At 50.4% G+C, this 21,677-nt stretch overlaps 1 protein-coding gene across 1 annotated transcript in view; it reads right to left on the reverse strand.

Annotated features, from left to right (window-relative positions):
• Zbtb7c (zinc finger and BTB domain containing 7C) overlaps nt 1–21,677 on the reverse strand; it is a 324,784-nt gene that overhangs the window by 232,842 nt on the left and 70,265 nt on the right. Inside the window, exon 2 of the mRNA XM_032885653.1 lies at nt 18,455–18,667. The gene's annotated coding sequence lies outside the window, so the exon portion shown is untranslated. The remainder of the gene's footprint in view (nt 1–18,454; nt 18,668–21,677) is intronic.

Consider the following 21,677-nt stretch of genomic DNA (forward strand, 5'->3'; position numbering starts at 1 on the left):
GGTCATCATCAGCTACATAGTGGTATCAAGGCCAGCCTAGGGTGTATGAGACCTTGTTTAAAGAAAGGGAAAAAAAAATGGCTTAGGAGAAACATTGTGTCTGGCGTATACTCACACATTCACACATAAATACACACACAAACAGACACGGGGGTGCGGTGGGATTTTGAATAGAAAGCCCCTTCCCTTTAAGTGGGACATTAGGGTGAGTGACCCTGGGACTCTTCTGTAGAAAATATCAGGGTACGAAGCTTTTAAATATCAGTAGACTGGATCTTCCTGTGTGACCTTAAGTAAGATGGCAGACCTCCCTGGATCTTGGTTTCCCCCCTCCATAAAAATGTGGATAAGTCTACCTATTACATCTGGTTGCTGTGACACTTGGGGTAAAATAAATGTGAATGCATTTAGTCCACAGGAGACATTCTACAGATGTGGCCTTTCTAGGGAGTTTGGCTAAAGCCATTGTCACCAGCTGGCTGTCACACTGATGCTAAGGTCTTGAGTGATGAAGACTGTCATCTTGTAGCCAGCTCACTCTAGACCTCAATCTGGGACAGGACAGTGTCGAGGTTTTTGATCGAGGACCCTTGGCTATCCTGATACAGATCTAATTCCAGAAATGAAAACTTTCCCCACACGTTTTATATGTCTCCTGTCCCCAGACCCTGCCCTCCTGCCCCACGGATGCCCCACAGTGTGCCCAAAAGCACCCATGGTGTATGATGTTCTGTGCACGCACCTCAGAGAATCCTGGGCTATCACTCTGTTAGCTCGGGACACAGAATCACCCTTTTATAGGTGATACAGGACTATATTCTGGTTCTGGCAGCTACTGAGGTGAAAGCTAGTGGCTGTCAGCATGTCAGAGGCTCCTAATCCAGGGGACACTGAAGCATCCGTCTTCCTGGGTAATCCTTCGTCATTCTGATCCACTGACCTAGGCGAGCTGGGGCATTATAAAGGCATCGAGGTATGAGCCTTGGTTGACACCACTTACTCTATGTCTAGCAATCCTTTCCCATATCCCAGAATTCCTTGTCTCCCTTCTCACCATTGGCCTCAGGGGGTCACACTTGAGTGCACAAATAATAGTGAAGGACTCCAGACAATGGACTCCAGCAATGCTTTTCCTGGTTCTGCTAAGTCAGTCACACACACACACACACACACACACACACACACACACCCGGGGGGGGGGGGAGAAGGGAGAGGGAAGAGGGGAGATCCACATCCTCAGCTAAAAGGCTTCCAGGTCCACAGGCATTTAGGAGAAACTGAAGGAAGAAGGTGGGCTTCTGTCTGGCCAACAGTGCCTGCTTGTCTTCTGTTCTCTGCCGCCCACTGTTGATAGCAGACTTTCCTTCCTCCCCCTCCCAGCAGTCTGACCTGGAGCCCCTCCCTGGCCTGCATGAAGCCAGCCCTGCCCACCTCCCCAGACAGCTCATCCGCGTTGGAGGCCTGCTCACCCATTTGGTTTTCAGACAGCTGGTGTCTAGAGAAGTTCTTTGGACCTCTCTGCTCCGAGCTTGGACAGACACGGGTGTGGCAGTCTAAGCCTCAGACTGGAACCCACAGAAACTCATCCTCCCTGTGCACCAGCCTGGCTCATTACTGCCTGACCTGGATCCTGCTGCATAGATGTCCCCTCCCTCCCAGCTCTCAGCTCTGCATTGCTTCTGTCTCTTTAGAAAAAGGCTCACCTCTGAAGTGTGTGTGTGTGTGTGTGTGTGTGTGTGTTGGGGGGGGGTTCACAGGGCCAGGAAAGGGCGCCAATAGCTGCTCCCCAAAAGGTTCAACCCTTGTTCAGCATCGGCAACATTCAGTGTGCAGCTCTGCTGAGGTCCTGTAGTCCCTGTGCCCTGATGTGGAGGGAGATAAACTTTCTTAAGCAGAGCTTTCTTCCCATAAACCAAGGACACAGTTCTTGCCTGAACCCTCTCCTGGCAACCAGGTCTAAGGGCTCAGGCTGCTTCGTAATCTCTGATCCCCCCAGTCCATCAGGGCAAGGTTGTCCTCTGACCTCCACACTTGCACTGTGGACACTCATAAGCCCCCCTACACACATACACACACACACACACACACACACACACACACACAAACACAAACACACACATATACACATACACACTCATACACACACACACATACACACTCATACACACACATACTGTGGACACTAATCAATACCTCCTGGCCAACACACACACACACATACACACACACACACACACACACACACACACTCATACACACATGCTCTGTGGACACTCATAACCCCCCCTCACATACACACATATACACACATACACACTCATACACACATGTTCTGTGGATACTCATAAGCCCCCCACACACATATACACACATACACACTCATACACATACATTGTGGACACTAATTAATACTTCCCTGCCACCACACCCCCTACCCCTCCACATACACGCTCATACACACACATTGTGGACACTCATCAACACCTCAACACACACACATATACACATGCACACACTCATACACACACATTGTGGACACTTATCAATACCCCACACACACACACACACAACCCCTCCTTCCTGGGGCTCACATGCTGGCACAGAAAGGCAAAGAACTGTCTGTATTCAATGTTATTTAGAGAAATGAAAACAACTTTAAAGACAGGAGAAAATGGCCAGGAAAGGTGTCACCAGAAACATGACATTCAAGCCAAGACATAAGGTAAAGAAAGAAGGGCCTACACAGATTTCTGTCCAACACACGAACAGAGGAAGACTGCCCATGGCAGACGCCCCTGGGACAGGAGCTGGAGACCAGGGGCAGCCTGTGCACGGGAATGGAGTGGACTCTACTGAGGGAGCGGGTAGCCGGGTCAGGAGAGGAGACGGAATCAGGGTCAGGTCATCTGGCCTCTATTCTGAGGGACAAAGTGGCAGGCCACTGGGCATCTACATAGGCACAGCTGGTTACTCCCTTGAGAAAAGAAACCTGGAGCTGAGGGGTGCCAACCTAGAGGCTGAAACAATCCTGCTCAGAGCTGACAGATGGGGAGGGGAGATGGCTCTGGGTGCCATTAGGATACACTGCTGTTCTCCAGCAGCTCCCAGTAGAGCCCCGCCCCCAGAGTAAAGCCCCGCCCCAGAGTAAAGCCCCACCCCCAGAGTAAAGCCCCGCCCCCGGAGTAAAGCCCATCCAAATAACCACAGTAGGAAACCTCCCATCAACCCCAGCAGGCACCTCCTGCATCTTTCCCTGTCCCATGCCACCCAGAAGGACCCCCTGCCAACTGTAGAGAGCACGCTCGCAGGTGGCACTGTACTCGGACCCTAATTTCAGTGGCCACCATATCTGAGTAGCGACATATCCGGCGTGTACCTGTGGCTGGTCTGACTAGAGACGCTTTCTACCTGTGCAGCCCTGGGTTTCCTCCCAGGCTCCAGCCATACCCTGGGGCCTTCACTACAGCCTCCACGAGCCGACTGTACTGGAGTCCAGGGACACTTTCATTCAAGCTTCCATGCCCCTCATTGACAACCCCCATAGAATTGAAGACACCACTGCTGCCCCCCCACCCCACCCCCAGAGACTTCTAGACTTGTGTAGACCAGGCTGGCATTGGAGTTTTGTTTGAAGACACCCCCCCCCCAAAGTGCGGGCAGGCACTCTCTCTCCCTAGCAAAGCTCTGAGTGCAGCCTGTCTGTGGGATCTGTTGATGCTAGCTGAGGGAGCTGCAGGTAGAATGTGCCAGCTAACCGGCTGCACAGGCTGGGACACAGAGACTTCCTGTGAGAGCATCCTATAGGGTTAGAGACAGGTCCAGAGGCCTCCCTCATAGCTTCTTCCCAAGCCAGAGAAGCCCCTACTCAGAGCTGCGCCCGCCGGGCTGGCTCCCGGCCCCTGCTCCTCCCCACTCTTGCTCCTCCAGGACTATGACTTGGAATGCATTTTTATTAGACTTTTTTCCTAGGTGAAAATGGTACTGGGTTGGGGGTGCAGAAGCTGGATGGAGTGTGATTTACACCTACCCAGCGTCCTCACACCTCCCAAGGGCAGCTATGGGAGTGGGCGGCGGCTGCAAGATCCGCTGCGGCTGGGCTGCACGCACCCTTGGTGCCCTGGTGGGAGCAGCACTTCTGCCCCTGCAGCCCGCCTCCATCTTTAAAGGCCCCCTGGACCAGGAGTGAGCAGGGCATACTAGGGTCAAAGATGCCATTCAAACGAATGCATCTTGTTGGCCCGAACACCCCCATCTCCTCAGACTGCCCCGGTTGGAGTATCTCCTTGCTCCCCACAGTTACTTCTACACCCCCACTCTTCCACTTCTCTCTAAACTGTAAGCAGGAGAGGCCACTGCTCCCCAAGACTCTCCTGCCTTCCCTTGGGCTGGTTTCCTTGCATTGTACTTCATTCATCATAGGTTGTCTCTAAGGGCTGCTCGACTTCCAGCCCCACTGGCGGTTTGGGGTCACTGTGAGGGAGAGGGTATCTCACGCATACGAGAATGGTCTGCCTCACCCGACTCCATGCTAAAAATCATCCCCTCCCTGGATCCCTGACACTTGGGAAATGTCTGCAGATATCAAATGTCCCCAGGAGGAAGGTGGGCACTTGCCCTTGGCATGAGCAGCACTGTGTGTAGCCACGTGACTGGAAATGGCTGGAGAGCAAGGGCTGTGTCCCTCCTGAAGTCTCCATGGGTGGCGAGGATGGAAGACCATGTTCTACGTGGCTGTGTCAGGAAGGCCACCCTGTCTGAACTCAGCATCACCCTCCGACATTACTGGCTCTTAGAGCAGGCCCCGTGTTGAGCCTCTTGCCTGGGTTTACGTCTTCAATTCTCACAGTGATCCTCTAGAGAAGGGAGGACTTGATCCTGTTTCCCGGATGGACAAGCAGGCTGGGAGAAGGTAGGCAGATCATTCGAGACTGCATAGCAGAAAGAAGCAAGGGTCTGTTGTCCCTGCCTAAAAAGTCAGAAGCCACTTCTGAGACTCTCCGTAGTCCTGCGACTGTGCTGCTGTGAAGGGCGTACTCACTTGGCAGTGCGGCATTCCCTGTTCCTCAGGACACAGCTTGCCCGCGCTTGCCTCGTGCACTGAGTTAGCTCCTGTCGCGTCCAGGCTCTGTAACGGGACCCTGGGGTTCAGCTATCAAAGGGACATGGCGTTTGCACTCTAGTGAGGGGAGATGGTAAATAGCCTTTGAGATATTTATTAAAAGCCAGGATACCATGGAGTGTATATCTGTGTTGTCTCCCTCAAAATTCTTAAGTTAAACTTACAACCCCTAAGTGACAGTATTAGGAGGTGAGATATTGGTACTCAGGGTTATGTCACGGGGACAAGTGCCCTCACAGAAGGCCCCAGTGAGATGCCTGGAGGAAACTATGTGGAGACACAGCCAGAAGGGGCTGCTGGTGGAGGAGGTGGCCATCTCATCTACTGACTGCTTGGACGAAGCAGAGTCTCTGTGGGTTGTGAGGCAGGGGTATGCTCTACTGTGATGGGATTCCACACAAGGATAGACAGCAAGGAGGTGACGTGAGCTGCAGTGTAGAGCCCACAGCAGGCTTCGGACTCTCTGCTTTGGTTTCTCTGTGTGTAACCCTGGCTGATGTGGGACTCATAATGTAAAGAAGGCTGCCCTGGCCCCTGCAGCAGTCCTTGGCCTCTGCCTCTCAAGTGCTAGGATTACAGGTGTGGGCCACAGGCCAGGCTCAATGGTAGTAGTAGGTAACGTTATACACGATCAAGCAGAAACTAGAAACACACACTCACACTCTAACCTCTGTGTTTACACACACACACACACACACACACACACACACACATACTGGAAGGATACAACAAAAACCTACTGTTTTGGCTTCTTGTTACAGAAGCCTAAACGGCCTAAGTCATGTGATCATGCTGAAATACGTTCACTAGTGCCTAACATGGACCCAAAGGTCTAGGGAAGCACAGGCTGGGATGTTAGTGAGCCAGGGTTGACCTGGAGAAGGAGCAAAGTCACTGCCCGGAAAGAGCAGAGTACTAACATCCCCAGACAGGGGGCACTGATGTCCTAGAAGCCAAAGAGAAGAGGATTTAAGGGGAAGCTGACCAGGAACTCGTGGGCGCTGGTGACATTCCTCCCCTCTATCTAAAGGTAGCAGGGCCCTCGGTGCTCCTACTGGGAAAGCACACAGAGCATGGTATCTGATGAGCAGGCCTGCTGGGTGACTGGGGACAATGGTGGCACTATAGATGTCACGAAGGCATGAAAACTGAGAAGTAGCATGTTCCAGAAGCATTTTTGAGCAGCGGGGTGGGCTGCAGCTAGAGGGGCCTCACTGTTGGCTGCGAGAGTCCATCTCAGACTCATGACTCTACTGATCTCCCAATCATGACTGTGCTGAGCTCCCAATGTACAGAGAGCTTACAGGTTGCTGTGCGGGATTGCACAGGGCCTCCAGGGCGGCAGCTCTGCTGGCTGATTGATGGTCTACTGACTAACCAGGGTGAGACTCACTTTAGAGGCCACTGATAGACTCGGACAGTCCCCGGACAGGAACAGGTCCATACTGGCAAAAGGCACAGGCCCACCATCCCAGGGAGGGCCCACATAAGAAAAATATAAGTTGTTATTACAGTCACCGCATGGCCTCTGACAAGATCTCAGTCAAAGGCAGAACTGTGGATGCCTGCAATGTGCTCAAAATGGGCTCTGGGAGCAGTTGGCTGCTGCACTGGTTCTTACTCATGCAGAAGCTAAGTCACAGTGCTAATGTGAAGTATGTGTGTGTGTGTGTGTGTGTGTGTGTGTGTGTGTGTGTGTGTGTGTGTGTGTGTGTGTGTGTGTGTGTGTGTGTGTGTGTGTGTGTGTGTGTGTGAGAAATATCCCTTTCTCATGCACGGGTGAGGAGAGGGCTTCACAGTCTGCAGCCAAAGGGATGTGATCACACGTGAGGGGAGTGTGCATACACGATCAAAGATTCAGCAGAAAGCGCTCTGCCACCCAGGTGCTAAGGCCCGCAGGCAGAGCCCAGGTGGAGACCGTGATGTCAGACTTAAATTGTTCCCTTAACTTGCTTGTAGACAATGTATACTCTCTGCTCAGCAGGGACTTAGGCTACTTTGTAATTAAATGTACACAAACAAGATAGTTCAGATGAATGTAAGATCCAATAGTTAACTGTTTTAAGTAGCAAGAAGAAAAGAATGCTGGACTTAACCAACAGACTTGTTACATACCCACTGTGGTAATGTGGTAATGTGAAGTACTTACTACATAGAAGGCTGACAAGTACTATGTGTACAAATGTGGAAAGATTCCCAGGATATATAGTTAAGGAGATAAAAACCAAGGTGCTCTATGGAGTATTCAGTAAGCTATGTTCTATATGGAGAAATAAAGCCTAAACATATGCATTCAGATTTCCTCATTCTAACAGCACAAAGAACTGTAGAAACAGCCCACAGTATAACACCAGTGTAACCTACAGTGCAGAGACAGGGATGAGGGGACGTGGGACCGAGGTAAGAACATGCCTGCATACCTTTGGGCAGTACAGGGCTTTTGATGTGTGGTGGTTGTTTAAAACATGGTCTTACTGCGTGGCCCAGGCTGGACTCAAACTCGCCACCTTCCGGCTTCCTCCTTCCCAGTTCTGGGATCACACACGGCACTGTCATGCCTGGCCCAGCATTCTGGTTTTGAACTATAACTCTAATTCCATCAGGCAACAAGAGGAGATGGGAAATGGCTGAAGGTGTAAAGCCAAGAGTTTTTCCCCATCTGCCTTCTTGGAAGAATGGAGGCTAACAGTGTCCTGCCAAGGAACTCACTCTAGTGGAAACTTCTGGTTTCCTTGGAAAGTCAGTTATGTCAAATAACAGTCCGCTGGGGCCCACAGGTGAGAGGATGTCTTGCTAAAGCAGCCATGTGAAAGAATGTTTTCCTAAAACAGACACAGGTGAGAGGATGTTTTGCTACAGCAAACATGTGAAAGGATGTATGGTGTTCAGAAGGAATATAAACATGGCCCCACAGACAGTGGGAGCTCGAGCAGTGATTCGCTTTGCTCTGCCTTGATAGTCTTCACTAACAACGGGTATGTATGGGTCCGCCTCACATCGCGTTGCTAAGCTTCACTTGCAGTGACGCCTCAGAGAGAAACTGGCCAAAGAACTTCTCCTGAGGCTCCTGCACCATTTGCCGATTCTGTGGCCTCCGGCCAGTTGGTGAACCTTGCAGTTTCTTCAGGATTGAACTGCCCTTGCTGGCTCCTGTGTGGTGTTTGACTGTTTCATGCGTGGTGTCCTGGACTGCAGCTGCTGGTTCGTATTTGGTGTTTGCTACTGAACTGGGCTGTTGATATCCTGACGACGAAGATTGGACTTCCCCCCAAAGAACTATTCCTAAACAGATCTGCTTCCCCCATGTCCTAATAACCTTTCTCTTCCACTACCTCTGGTGGGTGGTGGGCTAGGAGACAGGTTGAACCCTTATTAAAGTAGGTTGGGAAAATTTTATGACTACAACTCACCCCCACTTTGGTGCAGAGAGAGGGTAGTGATCACAGGGAGTTGGGGTGCTACCGTGTGCTCAGCCTAGCCATGGTCACCTGGTCCCCCTGCCCCACTCTGGAAAAACCAGGAAGACTCCCCAGCCTGAGGCCCAGGCAGAGCCAGGGCTGTGGTTCTCTACAGGGCTGTGCCCACATTTGCTCATGACCACATCTGGCAGCTCTAGGACCACCCAAAATATACTAAGGATTTACATTCTCAAAGTCCCGTGCCCACTACTCTACCCACATTTCTTCCCTGCCCATGGCCTCCTCCCCGTGTTCCCAGTCTCCGTCTGGCTTTCACATGGCACCAAGTGCCCATGCATGCTCAGCACTGTGTTTGCCAGAGAAGGATCTGGAGAAGTGAGAGAACCCTTTCCCTAAGGACAGAGGTGTCCCCCTGCTCCTTCTAACCTCTTTCTCTGATCCTCTGGGGTAGGAGAGGAGCCAAAGAGTAAATCTTAGAACATAATGTATCATCCAGATGTTCACCAAGGAACCAAATTAACTCTACCCTATTAATAAATTACATCACATAATAGAAAGCCTTATTATAAAGAACTAGAGTAAGGCACACAAGCAGTTTAAAAATAAACATTAAGCAAAAATATAAGCTATAAAATGTAGTATATATAGCTAGAACTCAGATGCTTAATACAAAGGTCTTTTCTAGACCTATAATGCAAGCAGATACCAAACAGATTATGTAAGCATAAATCAAACAGTAACCCCCAAATCATCTTTATTGATTGCAGAGGAACTCCTTCACTCCGTTGAACGTCACCGTGTGATTTTAATCTCTTCTGTGTATGTAAGTTACTTTTGTAACTGGAGCAGAGATCTTCCTGACTGACTGCAGGCTTTCCACACACTGTTGAGCTGACCCTCAGCCAGAGGCTCAAGGAAAACCCCCCTTCCACCCACGTGCAAGGACCTGAGGTCCAGTGGGAACCTAGGACTTTCTTCTTTAGCACCCTACAGTGAGCGAGGCTAAGACTCTTCAGAATCTCACAGGTGCCCTGTGTTTACACCTTACTCTCTGGGACCCTCAAATAGGATCACGATGTTGTGTTTCTTTTCTAAATCCATAAAAGGAGAAATATAAAAATGTCGGGGAGAGAGCAGGTGAGGGAAGAGGGGAGAGAAGGAGTATCTTTTTCTTTAAGTTTCTCTCTCTCTCTCTCTCTCTCTCTCTCTCTCAAAGATCTATTTATTATTATATAAGTAACTGTAGCTATCTTCAGACACACCAGAAGAGGGCATCTGATCCCATTACAGATGGTTGTGAGCCACCATGTGGTTGCTGGGATTTGAACTCAGGACCTCTGGGTAGAGCAACCAGTGCTCTTAACCACTGAGCCATCTCTCCAGCCCCTGAAAGGGAGTGTCTTAGTTAGGGTTTCTATTGCTGTGATAAAGCACCATAACCACAAGGAACTTGGAGAGAAAGAGATTTATTTTGGCTTAGAGCTGTAGTCTAGCGGGAAGGGAAGTCAGGGCAGGAATGTTGAGGCAGAAACTGAAGCAGGAGACACGGAGGAGTGCTGCTTACCAGCGTGCTCACAGGCCAATCTGGTGAGGGCATTTTCTCAATTGAGGTCCCCTCTTCCTACTTGACTCTGGCTTTGTGTCCAGTTGTGTCAGCACAGTGGGGGACAGAGCAAGAGGGAGGGAGGGAGAAGGAACAGAGAAAAGGAAAAGAGGGAGATTTGCCACTCTGGAGCTCATTCACGACTGCCAAGTCAATACTACCATTTCCTTCCTAAACGTCAGCCATTGACGGACAGAAGACTCCAGACAAGCGTTCATTTAAAAATGAACCATTAACTATAAATCACAGGCCGCAGTGAGTGCTGAGTAACTAATCTCCTGCCAGTGAGTGGGTGAGTGGATGGCTGCTGTCAGCTCCAGCAGTCACCTGACCTTACCCAAGGGGTCGGGAGACCACTGACTCCAAAGGCCACAGGGAGCCAGGGAGGCTTCCCCAAGGAGCGAGCGTCTCTCTAACGGACCAACAAGCCTGTTTCCCTGAAGGCCACTGAAAAGGCAGACTGCACATGGATCAATTAACAAATATTATTAACCTGTCAATCAAGTCTTATCAACATGGGAGGGTTTCACCCCACTTCCTGGTGGTTTTTGAGTTGGTTATACAACTTGCTCAGTGGGAAAAGCAGAGGGGGGTTCCAGCCCTCTCATGTCTTACGGAGGATGGGCTAGGGTTGCTAATGTCTCTTCCACCTGCCTGCGATGGAGGCAGACACATTTTTGCTGCTCTGAGACTTCTGTCTTAAAGGTGCAGTTTGGGGGGGGGGCGCACAAGTGAATGTTTACGCATCTGCTTTTTACTGTTGGGCCAATTCCTCACACTCCTTGAAGAGCCTATCTGTTACGCCATCTCTTTCCAGTTAAAGGGTGATTGATGTCAGTTCCTTCCAGTTCCCAGGGAAGGAAACTGAGGCTGAGGGTCACTTGTGTCTCTTGGTGGCCAAGACGGAAGAAACAAGAACTGAACATTGTCCAGGCCCTGAAGCCCTGAGCTTTGTCCCCACCACAATGGCAGGAGGGAGACACAGCCCCCTACACCACACTGGAGAAGACACATGCTCTCTGGTTTCAGGTAGGTCCCCAAGTGGGTCTAATGTTGAGCCAGATGCTGTGAAAGTCTCACCCCAAAACATCAGTACTAACAACATAAGCTAACAGTGCCAGCCCGAGTACTTACAACAGTCCCCACCTCATGAGCTACGCTGTGTCCATCCAGAGCTACCAGAGGCAGGGCACAAGTCCAACACATCTGTAAACCCAGGCACAGGTCGGGGTCCTGGATAGACCTTGCTGCCTACCCACCCTGGCATGGCCCTCTCCAGTCATGGATTCCATTTCTGCTGTACAAATGAAAGGACTGGATGGATTTGGAAACAGTCAGTGCTAGTGTTCCCCCCTCCCTCGGGCCAGGAGAGTCAGTGCGCCAAGCAGCAATCTGCACCCAAGAAACCACTTCCTGGCTACCTCACCTCCTTTCGTCTCCACTTAAGCCGACGCCAACTCCGTCCATAGTGACTTTTGTCTTTGAGTGGCCCGCTCACACTCTAGGGATGGCATGATGGTGGCGGGGGCAGGGCAGGAGTGAGGACGTGCTGATGAACGCTCAACCCTAGACCCTCGTGGGCAACTGGTGGAGACAGAGTACAAGAAAAAAAGATGGGGGAGGCTAGAAGGGCCAGGAAAAGACCATCGACCCCGCTCTGCACAGGGAGGGCTTATGTGCCTAGTCCTGTGCTCAGGAATGCACACAAAGTTTATAAACTGGGCTGCAGGAGGGGAGGGGCACCCAGGAATGCAGGCCCAGGGATGCAGGGTGGGTACGGCGACTTTGAGATCATTATCAGAAACCCTGTGTGGCTTCCAGTCCAGCCGTCACAGACCACCCTAGCTGAGAGCAGTTCCGACTTGCTCTGAATCTGCACCATTCATTGTTCCACATCAGCACGGCTTTTCCAGGTCCTCCGCTGACTCCTGTTGCAGCCCTGACTCCATCATGAGTACCCGTTTTCACTGCCTCCATATGGTAGTGTGTAGCAACTACTGACTACCATCCTCTAGGTAGCGTTCAATGGTACCCCATATGTAGGGCCTCACCCACAATGTTGGATGGTACTCTATCACAGAGACAGGCGCTACAACCCTGCAAGCAAACGCATGCCAGATGAAGAGTCTCAGGGATCGGCGTCAAACAGACTCAAAACTTAACCTTTGATCTTGGGCTTTTGTACAAAGCCACAACATTCTTGTGAGGTACAGACAGACGATCTTGAGGCTCATTTTATGGATGGGAAGACTGAGGCCCAAAAAGGTACCGATAGTTGTCGGTGAGCAGAAGAGCTCTGGACCCTGGTGGGAAATCTCTCTGGTTCTTCCTTTCAAGATTTATCTTTATACCTGAGTAGTCTCTCATTGTATCTGGCTACCCGGTTTTCAGCAAAGCTGACACTGACCCATGGGTGTGGAGGACGAGAGGCAACTCTCTCCGTTCAATTAGTTTCCCTAGTGTCTTTGAAGAACAAGCACACTCTAGAATTTTGTTCTGGAAACGTCGTCGACACAGAATTAGCCCCTTTTAATGATTTCATGGCTGCCTTCCCTATCACCCAGCTCCACGATTTTGTCGGCCCCCTCTCTCCTAGCCTCTTGACTGCCAGACAAGTGGAAGACCTTGTGTTCCCTGCAGCCCAGGCCCTCCCAAGGAGTCCCCGGGAGGAAGTCCAAGCTGAAAGCCCTTGGAATCTTCTTCCCACTTCTCAGGCGATAAGTCAGAACCTCAAGGAGAACAACACCGGGTTGAACGTGATAAATATGCATCCCCCAAATTTTAAAAACCAGATCGCACAAATCAAGCTTATTTTGAGAGGCTCATAGTGTGGGGGGGTCTCCAGTGCGCCAATCAGCATAATTAAATAGGAAGATCTTGCCGAAATTGATTGTGCGTTGCATGTCTCTTCCTCATCTGAGGGCCATTTCGGTGAGATGATTTTAAGCTAATAAGAACCCCCCAAATTAGAAACTAATTAAGGAGACGGAAAATACAAATGTTTTTGTTTTTGGTTGGGCACTATTTTTATCAGAAGAATCATGAAAAATTAGAATTGTTAAGTACACGTATGAAGGTTGTCAGTCAAGGGCAATGTGGCTTTCTGCCTCTCCCTGTTCTAAAATTCGAGGTAGCACATGGGCAGCTGCTCCCTGTGGGTCCCCAGGAAGCAGCACAGAGACTGATTCAGCAGAGGGCGACCCCCAAGAGGACTCCGCATGAAAAGGGAGGTGCCCCAGTTCTCACCAACCTTGGGTCATGAGACTCACCATCCAGCCTCTTTCCTTCAAGATGGAGGTGTGCTTGACACAGAGTGAAACCACTGCCCCCTACTTCCTCACACCCACTAACAGTGAGGGGGGTTACAGAGGAAATCTCAGAGGACCACACAGCAAACTGAGAGAGGCCTCTCACTCCACTACACATGGTTCAGAGTGCTCAACCTGGAGAGTTCAGTTCAGGGCCAGGGGCCTGAGAAGACTCCATTTGCTTTAGGCCTCTCCCTTGGTCCTGCATGGCCTGTGCCCATCTGTTTCCCATTGTACCTACCTACATTGCCTGATCTCGTTCCCCTACATCAGGCAGGGCACCCATCTACCCACAGGCCCCTTCCCTCATGCTACAGTCCTCCCTAGGCCCAGACTAGAGAGTCAGAAAGACCTGCAGGGCTCCCTCAGAAACACTGCCTTGCTTTGTATAGGGACAGATGGCGAACGACGAGAACAACCTGGCTAGAGAGCCCACCTAGCAGGGTGGGAAAATAAAGATGTCATGGACACTTGCTGTCACCACCACCAAACAAACCCTCCCTCCTCCAGAGGAGAAAGAGTGGAGATGGAGCACACAGTAGGAGCACTCCACTGAGAGGACACTGCCTGCGGCACAGCCTGAGATCAGAAGGTGAGCGAAGACGCACCTTCTTGAAACCAGGAGCACGGAATCAAAGCCGAAATTCCAGCTGGGCTCTGAGGCCAGGCAGCCCTTGGAGGAACCCGGAGTCTCATAAAACCTGCTGTTTCTACAGAAGCCTCCCTCACACAAGCGCTCATGTGAGTCTAAGGGAAAAAAAAAAAAAACAAAAACAAAAAACCCAGAAGGCAAAAATTACTTAATGCATTCTTTGGACGGAGCCTGAGCATAGGGGAACTTGACCTTGTAGAGTTCCAGCGACACATGTAGGACACCGTGTTAATAAAAACACAGCAATTACTGCTTTCTGCTATTGCTGGGTGCCGGGGGCAACTGCAGATGATAGTCACAGAATAATAAGTGTACCTCGTCCCCCATTCCCAGGGAGAGCAACCATGGTTTTTGACAATGAAATATGGGCTTTCTTATCCAAAGGAACTGAATCTTTATGGCTGTGAAGGGAGGGGTGTTCTACAATAGGTCTGGGTCCCTGTTTCAAAGACTGAGGCTACGTCTGCAAGAGCTGAGACTGAAGGGTAACTCTCATGAGGGGATCACTGCGTGGGATCCCAGGCTGGCTGACAGCCTTCACTGTATTGGGTGCACTTTGGCAATTGTGACATCCAAGAGAGGACAGACATGAGCAGACTGGCTCCAGATAGCCACAGGGGTCTGCAACTTCCCCATGGGTCTGAGGGCTGGCCACCCTCCCATTTTCCTGTGTTGCGAAGCCCAAGGTTCTCATGCACCGGAAGAGCAGAAAGACAGGACTGCAGAAATGCCTGCTAGGAAGTCTGCCAACTCCAGCCCATAAAGGAACTCACATTTGTTTCCATTTGATTTACAAAAACAAAAAGAATTATTTCCCGACCCCGGGTGTCACACAGCAATCGCTCCATTTTAGTCTTCAGGGTTACCTGGTATAATAGAAATCATTCGTTCCACTTTCAGTGAAGCTCTGAATGCTTTAGGGTATTTTAGAAACTCCCTAACGTTCAGTCTTGAACTCCCAAGTGGCAGAGACTTGAAACAGCAACCTGGGGAGCCAGGAGCCATGCTGACTCCAGAGAACACAAGTTACCATTGATAACGGTGACTTGAGACATCTCTTGTAGCTAGGCATAGTAGCTCAGTCCTGGACTCTTAGAACCTGGGAGGTGGAGGCAGGAGGATTAGGAGTTTAAGGTCATCTTCAGCTGGACAGTGAGACTACCTCTTCAACACATTTCTCCAGAGACACACTATAAACATTTTATAAGAAGGTTATACGACAGCAAATTTGGTTCTTGTTTGGCTCTAGATCCACCTGGCCTCCAGTTGTACCCTGGAAAGAGATTCTAGATTCTAGAGCAATCCAGTTGCTACGAGATACATATGGCCACCAAGTTCTTGAAATGTTGCCAGTCCTAACTGAGGTGGGCTATTAAGTATAAGCTACATCCAGTATGTCAAAGGCTCTGTAGGAAGAAGAATAACACGTCTCCTGTGTAATTGTATATTGATTATGTGTTGAAGTTATAGTGGTCTATATTGAGTTAAATAAAGCACATTTTTAAAATCAATTACACTAGCTAATTTTTCCTTTTTTTTTTTCAATATGGCTACTAACAAATTTAAAGCAACTATCATGGCTTATTCCTGTGGCTGGTCCCAATCTCCAGGCTTACCAGGGCTTCTGTTACCCCTTCCCCTACAGTGAGAACCTACACGGGATGTAGAGAGGCCATCTCTCCAAGGATTCTGAGAATGTTCTCTTTGCTCAACATTACTCCAAATTTCTGACTGCCTCTTCTGACTCCTCTCTTTCTCTAAGCCCAGCTTCTGCCCCAACATTCAAAATGTGGTTAGCAATTCTGAGTGCTAGGCTCATACCTTGACTCCCATTCCTGTGTCCGGAGCACCTCTGATGGCCAGGTCTGTCCATCTGTCCTCTCCCAGAAGTCCCAGGTAGAGTGAACCTCTCCAAGCCCCTACTCCCACCCTAACCCAATAATGAAATAATTTCAACGTATTGATCATTTATTGTGTGCCAGATGCTCAGGTAAGTATATTGTATGCTCTGTTTCATTTAGTTCTTCTGAGCCATCTGAGAAAGACGGAGCGTTACTTTACTCCTTTGAAGACAGAATCTTGAGATGCTTAAGGCCTGAACCTGGTTCTGTGCTGTATCCTCTGCCCCCACATGAGGCCACAGTGTTAACCTGATATAGCTAGAGTCATTTGGGAAGAGGGAACCTCAAATGAGAAAATGCCTCCCACCAGCTTGTCATGGAGGCAAGCCTGTGAGGCATTTAAAAAAAAAAAATCAGTGATTGATATGGGTGATTCCAACCCTGGGCCTGTGATCCTGGAACATATACGAAAACAGTCTGGGCAAGCCAGCAGGAGCAAGCCAAGAGGAGCAAGCCAGTGAGCAGCACTCTTCCATGGCCTCTGTCAGTTCTTGCCTCCAGGTTCCTGCCTTGACTTCTCTGGATGGCGGACTACAAGCTATAAGAAGCAAGAAACCTGTTCTCCCCCACATTGCTTTGGTCATGGTATTTTATCAAAGCAATAGAAACCCTACCTAAAACGCATGCCTTGCTCTCTGAAGCTAGGGCTTTGCATTCATAACAGGAGAGGTGTTATGGCTGAATGCTCAATGTCCTCCATCGGGTCAAGCGTGTAAAGACTTGGTCCCCAGCTGGAGGAGCTGTCCTGTGAGGCTACAGAATCTTGGAGATACAAGGCTGACTGGCGGGTAGATACAGGGCCATAGTGACAGGGCTTGGAGTTTATAGCCTAGCCCTGGTTCCAATCTACTCTCTCTCCTTGCTGGTTCGTAGAGACAAGCAGCTGGTGATAGTGTGATGCTGTCCCGCCATGATGAACTGTGTCCCCTCAAACCATGAGCCCAAATAAATCCGTCCAGTCTTAAGCTGTCTCTGTCAGTTGTGTTGGTTAGCACGATGCTGCCATGAACCCTGAAAACACACAATGAGAGAGTCCTAGCCCATGCCTGAAGGGCAGGACCTTTGCTGCTCCAGTCAGCCCTAAGTCCCCCCACCCCCACTTAAACACCTTTCTCGGGGTCAACACTGGCCAGTCCCCAGCCCAGGGAGAAATGTGTAGAGCAGCGGCTCCACCAAGGGCCGGAATGTGAGTCATGAGGCTCAGCATAAATAGCTCAGAGTCATATTTAACCCAGAACCCAAGCAGCTGCTCCCCTACCCCATGGCATAGCCAACCCCAACTGCCCCAAGTACTCAAGTTCCTCTCCTTCCCACTGCCCCAGTAGTCCAGTGTGCCACCACCTGCTTGTAGCCTATCCATTTTCCTAGACAAGGGCTTAGCTTGCTAAATCCCTTCCACTTACTCTTTCTGACTGATTCAAAGGAAGGCCACCCAGAAGTCCTAATGTTCTGCTCCTTCCCAGCCCTTGGCTCTGACCAAGACCTCAACCCTAGCCTGAGCTAGATGGAATTTGCCGCACCCTCTCCGGCCTCCTGCTGCTAGCCATTGGCCTTTCTCCCACTGCCCCAGGTCATTTCCCAAGACTTCAAGCTATTTTTGCTTCTGTCTCAGCCTTCTTTGTTCCCCGTGGGGGGAGGCTGCCAGAGTGTCACCCTCATGTTACATGTGGTACAGACCAGACGACCAGTAGTAGCAGTCCTGGCATTTCCAGCCCTGTCAGCCCTGTCCCTCTCTCTAGTCTCAGGAGGCCAGGCCTTCTTGGCCCTAGGGATTAGCCTGGTGGCTTCCTGCCTTGGCTAAATCTTAGGATAAACCCGCTAGACTCACAGAATCTGCTAGATCCGGCATGTTCCCTCTACCTCCCTACATAAGACCTCCCAGCTGTTTTCAGTCTTTCCCCCACTTGCCCGGGCACCGTTGAAGGAAGGGGTGGGCACAGTTTACTTTTCTGTTCTTCATAAGCCACACCAGCAGCACCAAAAGTCTAGGTATCTGAACTAAACCTGAGGTGGTTCCAAGGCACAAAGCCCCTGACCTACCCCTCATGCATGATGGGTCTCTAAGACCTCTCTTACCCTTGGTTATCTCAATTTCCTTGCTGACCTAAGTCCCCTGCTTCCTGTAGGGAGTTCATGACAATCGTGAGTTCTTGATTTGTACTCTGAGTCCCTCAAACAAGATATGCTGCATGCATAACCCAGACGCCGGGCCTTCCCACAAGGCATAGGAAGTGAACTCAGCTGCCGCTAAATCTTCCGGTACCTGGCTTCAACAAGCACATGGGTAAAAACAAATAACTCTGAGGTGTCCATCTATCATCTTATCGGGCTTCGTGGGCTTTGTTTGCACAGTTATCTTCCTGAGGCTGACATTGTGTGCCGAATACAAGCTGATATATTCCCCTACCTGCCACATCATTGATAAAGGATAGCCGAGCTTCAGGTCCATTACCTGTCATTACACCATGTACATGTCGCCGGGGACCAGAGCATCAATTCTTCCTGAGTCACTCCAGCGGTACAGCCTCCTAGTTGGAGCTCCAGGTTCAAAAGGCTGTGGCTCACTGCTCAGCCCTGGGTAAGCCACGTGCCATTCTCTTGTCCTCTTTTGGCTGGCCAAATCCTCTGGGATGGGGAGACGAGCTCCAGATGCTTCAGGGGCGATCTGCAAGGAGAAGAGAGGTCTCTGTCACAATTAGGCCCAGGTATACAAGTCCAGGCGTGAACTGTTTTCTTCCTAGCCTCTTACTGTTCTTAATTATTAGATCCCATGGTACCTGGTAGTTAAGCCATGTAGGTTAGCTGACCACAGGCTCAGGGCTCGAATGCACATACACACATGCACATGCACACACACACACATACACACACATATACACACACATTCACGTACACACCCACTCACACACATGCACATGCACACACACATATACACACACATTCACGTACACACCCACTCACACACATGCATATGCACATACACATACACACACATATACACACACATTCACGTACACACCCACTCACACACATGCATATGCACACACACATACACACACATATACACACACATTCACGTACACACCCACTCACACACATGCATATGCACACACACATACACACACACATACACACACACTCACGTACACACCCACGCTCACACACACACACATGCACACACACATGCACACACACACATACACACACATATACACACACATTCATGTACACACCCACTCACACACACGCACATGCACACACACACATGCACACACACACATACACACACATATACACACACATTCATGTACACACCCACTCACACACATGCACATGCACACACATACACACACATATGCACACACATTCACGTACACACCCACTCACACACATGCACATCCATTGTTCCTGACTTCCTGCCTCTGCCTACTTCATTCTATCCACTTCAAAGACCCCCTTTCCAATCAGGTACCCCCCTACCCCCAGCCATCATTCAAGTTTCAATTCAGGTTCATCGACGAGCCCCCTGAGCTGCCCCAGTGTTCTGGAAGAGGGAGGGAAAGGATACTCTCACTCTGCCAATGGGAGCCCCAGAAAACAGGACATGCCCCTCTACTTCTTGCCAAATCCTGGGGCAAGACTTTGGGGTACTAGAGACTGGGAGCTCCAGGGAGACACCCTACCTGTGGCCCCATGATGAATCTTTCCAGCTCTTTACCTCAAAGGAAGAGGCACGGAGAGAGAGAAAACTCCCTATATCAAGGGACAGAGACCCTGACACTGCTACCACTAATTCCTGACATTTCAGGGCCAAGACTGTGGCTTCTCTTCTTCAAAGAGGAGTCAGAAGGCACTGGGACCACCCAGGCTGCTGCCCGGCCCCTCTATTCAGGCTTGGGGCAGTTCAGCTGCCCACATGACTGAGATGCATTCGGGGTTCTCGTGGCTTCAGCGGACCGGCTGCTTAGAAAGGGCTCTGAATGGAGAATAAACCAGATGCGGGAGAGGTAGCATCATGCCCAAGGCACAGGTAGAAAAGGAATCAAAGAACACACATTCTCCCCTTCAGCCTACGTGGACCATTGAAGCAAAACGATGATGATCTACATTCCACACGTATAATGACTGCACTCCAGAAACCGATTTTGCACCCTGCTTTGCGGTTCTGTGAGGAGTCGTTTCAACGATGAAAAAGAAGCACAGAGAGGTTGAGAAGATGACCAGACATCACACAGTAAACTGGAGAAGGTCAAGGCTGGCATTTGTTTCCAACTTTTAAATATCATTTTTTTTCCCTAGGAAGCTTCCCGGTGCTAGGTTAATTTGGTCTAAATGTCACGTCACCCCCCAGAGGACGAGGGCCGAAAGAAAGCGAAGCAAGGAGGAACAGTGGCCACTCCCTTTGTTGGGGAGTGGGTGAGATAATTACGCTTTGGGTCTTCTCCTCGGGAAGTCTGTGAGGAGTAAGACGAGAGAGGGGGCCAGGGGCATGGGGCACAGGGTAGGGCGGGGGTCACGGTGCAAGGCACAGGGCATGAAGCAGAGAAAATGATCTGAAAAGATATCGAGACAACAGGAGTGTCTCAGACTCAAAGAGAACTGGCCGTGATTTAAGTGCTCATAACTCACAAGCCTCCAAGCTATCTGACACAGACCCCTAGAGTGCCCTCTTCACGAGGCAACAAGCAGCATGGCGGATACTGAACCGCTTTGGAAGGCAAGGTGGTACTGTTACCCCCTTTGAAAAGCACACGCGCACTCCATACCCTCTCTAAGGTGTTTAAGTGGGGGGTGGGGGGACTTAGGGCTGACTGGAGCAGCAAAGGTCCTGCCCTTCAGGCATGGGCTAGGACTCTCTCATTGTGTGTTTTCAGGGTTCATGGCAGCATCGTGCTAACCAACACAACTGGCAGAGACAGCTTAAGACTGGACGGATTTATTTGGGCTCACGGTTTGAGGGGACACAGTTCATCATGGTGGGACAGCATCACACTATCACCAACTGCTTGTCTCTAACAACCAGGAAGGAGAGAGCGTAGATTGGAAGCAGGGCTAGGCTATAAACTCCAAGCCCTGTCACTATGGCCCTATATCTACCTGCCAGTCAGCCTTGTATCTCCAAGATTCTGTAGCCTCACAGGACAGCGCCTCCAGCTGGGGACCAAGTCTTTACACGCTTGACCCGATGGAGGACATTGAGCATTCAACTATAAGGAGGAGGATAATCCTGCAGGATTCTGCCCATGTCAAGAAAGGACCCCCGCTCTGGGCAAAGGCTTCTCAGCTTGATTCGCCCAGGTCATTCTTCCTGGCCTTCGTAGCCAGTGCTAGCCCGATTCTGGAGCAAGTAGCACAGGCCCAAGGCTAGCCAGCCAGGATAGGGGGCTGACCCTGAAGGAGGCAGGAAGATGAACCCAAGCATTAATGGTTCCGTGCAGTTTGTGTAGCTCCTCATGTCTCCCCCCAGCCAGCAGGGGACCAGGCACAGCACATTAGACCACGAGGGGGAACATAAACCGGCAGCTCCCGGGACTAGAGGCACTTGCTAACTGAGTACCATGTGTATGCACGCGTCGTGGGGAAAGGGAGGGAACTGCTCATAGAAAGCAGCCCGCTATCCTGGCCCACCAGTGACAGGGTCAGCTGGGTCATTTGATACTGGACTGACAGCAAAT

This window comes from Rattus rattus, chromosome 15 (assembly GCF_011064425.1).
Source record: "Rattus rattus isolate New Zealand chromosome 15, Rrattus_CSIRO_v1, whole genome shotgun sequence".
NCBI classification, from domain to species: Eukaryota; Metazoa; Chordata; class Mammalia; order Rodentia; family Muridae; genus Rattus; species Rattus rattus.